At 44.7% G+C, this 7,817-nt stretch overlaps 1 protein-coding gene across 1 annotated transcript in view; it reads right to left on the bottom strand.

Moving 5' to 3' along the window:
• Positions 1–7,817, bottom strand: part of LOC145389812 (uncharacterized) — a 29,019-nt gene that overhangs the window by 6,899 nt on the left and 14,303 nt on the right. The gene's annotated exons all lie outside the window — the stretch shown is intronic.

Below are 7,817 nucleotides of genomic sequence, written 5' to 3'. Positions count from 1 at the left end.
CTTTCACCACACCACTCTCACCACACCTCCTCACAAGCAGCCAATCGCCTCTCCCTCTCACCAACTCTGCCATACACAGCCTCTCCCCACTCTCCCTCCCATAACCATCAATTCTAAAGTGCCTACAATCCCTGACCTCTCCCATTGCCTCTCGCACACAACAACCCCTTCCCACACACACACACACACACACACACACCTTATCCCAACCACATTCTCACTTACACAAGGTATAATCTGTCACACACTAACACCACAACACCCTATTAAACGTGGCCACCCTTTCACATTCACACTCCCTCTTTATCTCTTCTGTTTTCCCTTTTTCCTACGGCATAACAAGGTATTTTAATTATCTCTCTCCTTTTTCCTTCCTCTCCCTTCTACCTTTACCCCCCTCCCTTCCACCCAACCTCCCTTTCATCCCTACCTTCATGTCTCACCTTCCACTCCCTTCGACATTATATCTTTTCCATTTTCCTCTCCCATTCCTACCTGTTTTCCCCGCTACCTCCCTTCCCCCTCTCTCCCCCCTCATCTCGCCTTCCTCTTCGTTTCTCTACCATTTTCTCCCTCCCTTCTCGTCCCCCTCTCACTCTCCCTCGTCCTTCTTCTCTCTCCCCTCACCTAGCTCACCAACATCAACCTCTCACCTTTCCTCTCCCTTCCACAGAACCTTTTTGCCATCCATTCTCTCCTGTTCCAATCGTATCCTCTTCCTCCTCCTTCCTTTAACTCTCCTTCTCTCACCCTACTTCCTTCTCACCTCTCCTCGCATATCCCTCCCTTTCTCTCACGTCTACCCCCTCCTCCCCATTATCCTCCCTTTCTCTCACCTCTACCTCCCTCTCTCCATCTCCCTCCCTTTCTCTCACTTCTACCTCCTCCTCCCCATTTTCCTCCCGCTTCTTTTTCCCATATCCCTCCGTCTTACCTCTCCCTCTCCCTCTCAATCTCCCTCCTTTTCTCTCACCTCTACCTCCCCTTCTCCATCTCCCTCCCTTTCACCTCCACCTCCGCCCTCTCCAGCCACCTCTCGCCTCTGCTCTCCCTTTGACATTAACTTCCCTTCTTAATCTCCCTTTATTAAGACAGGGTGGAGGGGAGACGGCAGTAGACCTGATATACAAGGGCTGGACCCGACCACAACAACACGCGGGTCAGTCTAAGGGCAGGTATTTACATCGGGAAGGTGAGATGGAGAGGCAGGAGGGCTGGAAAAGGGGAAACTTAAGGCGATTCCGTGTGTGTGTGTGTGTGTGTGTGTGTGTGTGTGTGTGTGTGTGTGTGTGTGTGTGTGTGTGTTTTTATTGGTAGGGAGACGGAAAACAATGAGCTTTTTGGTACTCCCTCTCTCTCTCTCTCTCTCTCTCTCTCTCCCCTAGCAGACTGGGAAGGAAAATTATGTTTTTTTTTTTTTTTGGATTGTTTTTCTATGGGGAATTTGGGATCGATTTTTTTATTTTTTTTTCTTCTACCAGGCTAAGTAACAGGAAAAATTATGAGTTTTTAGTCTCTCGTGAGGAAAAACTGAGAGGAAAACCAAGAAATGTAAAAAAAAATGGCTGCCACATCACCATCATCATCATCATATCATCATCACCACCACCACCATCATCATCATCATCAATATTATCATCATCATCATCATCATCAACCATCATCACCATAGTCAGTCTTCTTCCTAAGCCTTGCCTCTATTACGAAAGACATAGAGACTTAAAATGATGTGAAGACAGGAATACGTAAAAAAAATATATTAGAGGAAAGACCTGGCCACCATATTCTCATCTGTCATCATTTTATCGTTTTCTTTTTCAGTTACATGCTTCAGGGGGATCTATTAAATTTCCCTTTGATTTCGTTCACACATACCGGACAATTAGGGCTGAGAAGAAAGGAATTTTTAGGTACATTATCCCACCCCCACACCCACCGTCCCCCACCCACACACCCACCCCCTGTCACCTCTTCTTGGTCTTTGGGGAGAGAATGGAAAACGTGCCAGTAAGAAAAAATATATGGGTGGGATTATTTCAAGAGTTGTTACGTGTGTGTGTGTGTGTGTGTGTGTGTGTGTGTGTGTGTGTGTGTGTGTGTGTGTGTGTGTATGTGTGTGTGTGTGTGTGTGTGTGTAATGTGAGATACTAGTTAACGTCACATGATTTTTCTTACTACTGAAAAAACTCCCAATTTCTCAAGGTTAAAACAGGATATCCAAAAATTAAAAATAACTTCAGAATTTGGCCCTACAGAAGATCAGAAATAATTTGACTTTATTAATTATTACTCGAACCTTCTCCTAAACCTTAAGAACCTCCTGTGAGAACCCAGTGAACCCCAATATGATCTACGGGACTTAAGTGGAAGGGAGAGTAAGCAATGCATAAAAAAAGCCAGTGTAAAGCCAGTGGAGTAAGGTAAATAAACCAGGTCCACTGCAGCTGCCAGTAAAGCCACCTAACCACTTCACCCCGACGACCATCTTTATTATTCTCACCCCTTTACTTTATTATCAATGAGTCATCTTTCATAGTGACCAAGTTTAAGATGACTAACGTGTACCTGCTTCCTTTCAGTTCCAATTCTCTCTCCTAAGACGAACATTAAAAAAAAAAAAAAAAAAAAAAATGTTACAGGACACCATAGGCTAAAAGTAACGCAAGAAAATGAAAAATAAAGAGAAGGTGATGCCATGGCGGGTCACTGAAGGTCATGAGAGGTCACTTAAATTGCCCAGGTGGACAGGTGGGCTTGGGTGGCCGGAAGTTAGATCCTGTTGACACTGGCCTGCTGAGCACGCGCGCACACACGCGCACACACACACACACACACACACACACACACACACACACACACACACACACACACACACACCACGTCCAGTTAACAGTGTGGGTGTTAGTAGTGCTGATGTTAGAAATGGGGATAGTAGTTTTCATGTTAGGAATAGTATTTCTGATGCGTTACTATTTACTTGAAGATATTTTTTAGTTAATTCTAGTTATACATTAGGAGGCATCGGTATGCTGTTTTCTCTCTCTCTCTCTCTCTCTCTCTCTCTCTCTCTCCACGCATGAGGGGGCATGAGTAATCAAGTATCATATACCGCGTGTCTCTCCTCCTACACTTCTTTGATGATCTCCCCTCTTCCTTCCTCTCTACTTTCCTCCCCTTTCCCTCCCTCTCTAATTTCCTCCCCTCTCTCTCCCTCTCCACTTTCCTTCCCCCTCTCTCTCTACTTTCCTCCCCTTTCCCAATATCTCTACTTTCCTCCCCTTCTGCCTCCCTCGCTACTTCCTCTCCTCAATCGACCTTCCTGCATGTCTCTCCCATATTTCTTTCCTCCCTCCTCCCCTGTTGCAATCCTCTTCCTTCTCTCTCTCTTTCTCTCTCTCTCTCCCTCTCTCTCTCTCTACCATTTATCATTGGAACCATATGGCACCACGTTCGTTCCAATTTATATTTTGTCTTTCTCCTTTCACACCACCCTCTTTCCCCTCTTTTGTCTTTTTCTAAATCCCGGTTACAACACTTTCCACTGTTTCTCCCTCTCCTTTCCTCCCTTCCCTCTCCTCCCCTCCCCTCGTCTCCCCTTCCATTCTTCCAAGCTACCCACCATACAAAGCGAATCCTCTTACATCTCACTCTTTCTCTCTGTTTTCTCTCCCTTGTTTCTCTTCCTTCACCACTTCACTCGTGCCACCCTCCTCTCCCTTCACCCTCTCCCTTTATTCTCCTCCCTTCATCCCTACCCACCCCCTCTCCCTTTCTTCTCTCCCCTCCTCATCCCCTCATTTTTACCCTCTCTTTCCCATTCCCTGCTGTTTTCTCCCCTCTTCATTCTAGCTTTTTTAACCAAATCTTATCCATCTTCCATGCCTCTCTCTCTCTCTCTCTCTCTCTCTCTCTCTCTTTAATGTTATATTCTGACTACCTCCAGCCTTTTTTACTCAGCTAGAGAAGCACCGGGGTCTTATAAGGTTAATATCTTGTCTTCATCTCTCCTCCTCTCCCTCTCTCCACCTTCTCTCCCTCTGACCTCCTCCTCCTTCATCTTTCAACCTCCCTCCTAGACACTCTCCTCCACCCTTTTATCTCCCATCTCTCCCACCCACTCCTTCCCTTTCTTCTACTTTCCTCCCCCTCTCCCTCCCTCATTACTTTCTTCCCTTCTCATCTCCCTCTTCCTTTTCTCCCTTCCTCCTCTACTTTCTTCTCCCACCCATTCTTCCCACCCTCACTCGTTCTCTACATCCTTCCCTTCCTCCCTCTTTCTCTATCCTCTTCTTTTTCCTTTCCTCTCTCTCTTTCTCTCCCTCTCTACTATCCTCACTCTCTCCATACCTCTCTCCCTCCCCTCTCTCTACTGTCCTCACTCTCTCCATTCCTCTCTCCCTACCCACTCCTTCCCTCTCTCCCACCCTCCCTCCTTCCCACTCCCTCTCTCTCACCCTCCTTCCTCCCTCCCTCCTTCCCACTCCCTCTCTCACGCCCACTTCACTCCAGGAACTCCACCCCCAGCTTTCTTTTATCCTTCCACCTACTCTCTCTCTCTCTCTCCTTTCATCTTCCAACCACTTTCTCACTTCCTTCCCTCCCTCCTCACCACAATCTCCATTCTTATCAGGCATCTTCCTCTTCACCGAAAAATTTCTCAAGATGCATATGAATTCCTCTGCATGTGCCTTAATTATACTTAGACAACAACCGAACTCTTCATATACATAATTAAGTGACTAATTAGTGGAAAATGAGAGGCAAATATAATGAGCGGTAATGATGGTAATTTGGCATGGGACCACGAAACTGATCAACACCATTCATTCTTTATTGTATTGTTGCTGTCTCCATTTATTCACTTTCCTGTCACCTTCATTCATTATTCATTCTCCCTATTTCCTTCATTTGTTATTCATTCTTCCTTCACTCATTCATTATTCATGCTTCCTGTCTCCTTCACTCACTATTCATTTCCGTCTCCCTCCTTCCTTCATTCTTCACTTTCCTTCCTACACCTACTCCTCTCTCTTTCCTTCATCTTCTCTTCCTCTCATCTATCACCTAACTTTATTTCCTCCCTATTTTCCTCCTTCCTTTCGTCTCCCTCCATTTCTTTCTCACTATCTTCCTCCCTTCATTCTCTCTCCCTCTAACACTCTTTCTAACCCCTCCCTCATCTTTCCTCCCTCCTGCCTCCACCGCAAACACCTGGCCCTCCTCCAAATCTCTCTCCTTATCTACCTCCATCTGCTCTCTCTCTCTCTCTCTCTCTCTCTCTCTCTCGTCTATCGGCATTTGCTTTATCGTTGTCTTGTGGAACGGGAGAGAGAGAGAGAGAGAGAGAGAGAGAGAGAGAGAGAGAGAGAGAGAGAGAGAATGGAGGTGAATTTAGAGAAAGACAAGTATTAAGAGAGATGGAAAGAGATTGATGAGGAAGATAAAGATGGACAGAGATGCGGAAGAGACAGCACAGGAAAAAACAGATTAGGAAGACAGGGAACTGAAAGGAAAAAATACCCGCAGCAAGAGAGGAAACGGAAGAGAGAGGAGAAAGATGGTAAGACTTAAGACAACGACGATTTAACAAACGAAAGACATGATGAAAGACTAAGGATGGAAGACTGAAGATAGAAGACATAAAACTGACAAGATCTGATGAGCAAGATTACACTGACAAACTGACCATCATCATCAATCTAAGACTTGTTATACTGTTATGCTTTCACTTTGTTTTTATTTTTTTAAAGTCTCTGTCTGTCTGTCTGTTTGTCTGTCCATCTGTCTGTCTGTCTGTAGTGGCTAGGTTACAATATAATGGCTGGATAAATTAAAAAATAAATAACTACAGAATTACAAAGGAAATTTAGGGGAAAAGACGCTACAAGATGACGGTAATATACTTTGAGCCTATTTTATTATTATTATTATTATTATAACTACTACTACTTCTCCTATCACCACCACCACCACCACCACGACTACTACTACTTGTCTACTACAACTACTACGAAATTTTGCCGTGCTGCTAAAGGACACAGAAAAGCATTACCATCTAGCTCCATAAACACTAATTGGCGATTCTGTTTGGAACTAGCTAAACGAGGGACTCTCTCTCTCTTTGTCTCTCCTACCGTACCTACCTACCTACCTATCACACACGCACACACACACACACACACACACACACACACACACACACACACACACACACACACACACACACCTTATTATCAGCTAACCATGATTTTCTCGCCTATAAATTTCCACGTCATTTTCCACATACGAAAAAAAAAAAAATGAAAGCACAAATTCCAAACTTACCAATGAATTAAAAAAAAAAGAAAAAAAAAATATAGACCAAAAAAACGAGTCAAGGTCTGAGAAAATGCGGACTTACGATTTGCTTCTTATTTCGTTCTTAAGACATTTTTTTTTTAACTTAAGAAAAAATTATTAGTAAAGGAGTTAATGAAGGCCTCTATCTATCAATAAAGCCTGCATCTATTCCCGAGAGAGAGAGAGAGAGAGAGAGCCACAAAGAGGTAAAGAGTAAGAAGCGTACTATGAATGAGGGGCTCTTAAAGGTGCAGTTCATGACCTCTTCCCTCCGTTCCCCTCAACTCCTCCTCCTCCTTTCTCCTCCTCTCTTCCCCTCACCTCCCCCTCTCCCTCCTCCTCCTCCTCTCTTCCTCTCCCTTCCCCTCAGATCCTCCCCTTCTCCTCCCACGCCTCCTTCCCCTCCTCTTCTTTGTATCTCTGTTTCACCAACTATTCTCCTTTCCCCTCGGCTCTCCCTCCTCTTCCTACCCTTTTTTCACCTAATTCTCTCTCTCTCTCTCTCTCTCTCTCTCTCTCTCTCTCTCTTTCAGATCCTCCTCTCCTCTTCCCTCGCCTCCTCCTTCTCCTCCTTTTCTTTCTACAACTTACTTTCTCTTGTATGTTAACTGTATCATTTTAACATCAACACAGTTTGCATCAGTAACAAACAAGAGAAAATTATGGTGTAATGAGTAAGAGTAAATCGCGCTACGTAACCTCCGAGGGCCAACAAATGTAAAAATAGGGGCGTTAGAGTGCTCCGGAGGCAGTGTACAGAGCTGTGACTGGGAGGCGGGTGGAGGCACAGATTATTGGCATGGTGGAGGCCAGGGTACCACAGAGCCCATGCACGAGGTGGCTGGAGCGATATATACAAAGGGAAGGGGGAAACACAAGCAGAGACCCCTGAGGATGACACAGCAGCAGATAAAGATGACACCGTGGCAAATACAGTTGACACCTTGGAAGAAGGGAAGCAAAACATACCATACGCAGCTACTAGGAGAAGAAGAAGGCTTGTATTAAACGCCTACCAACTACACGTGCATCATCAAGGCAGGGAGGTGAAAGACAGACTTACAAAAGGCAAGAAGTGAGACCCCAAGAGATGACACAGTGGCAAAAGGGAGGGAAGAAGTGTCGTACTGAGCTACTAGGGGAAGAAGACAGCTTGTATTAAACGCCTACCAACTACACGTGGATCATCAAGACAGGGAGGTGAAAAACAGAACCACATAAAGCAGAGACACCCCCTCAGACAACACAGCAGGCGGGAGATGGGAAAACATATCGTACTGAACTACTAAAATTCACCCACTTTTAACATGGTGGATAATTTCAACCTATGACACCTTATTTTCTGTATCTCAAATGGCAGAATGAGGCAATACCGCTACTTTTCATCTTTATCATCTTCTTAAATAGCATCTTATAATAACGTTACTATGTTATTATTGGCAGGAAATTAAAATGGAGATATCGTATTTTTTTTCATT

Source organism: Coenobita brevimanus, chromosome 14 (assembly GCF_032717465.1).
Source record: "Coenobita brevimanus isolate Jiangsu-jjx chromosome 14, ASM3271746v2, whole genome shotgun sequence".
Classification (NCBI taxonomy): Eukaryota; Metazoa; Arthropoda; class Malacostraca; order Decapoda; family Coenobitidae; genus Coenobita; species Coenobita brevimanus.
This window is presented reverse-complemented; position numbering and strand designations above follow the sequence as displayed.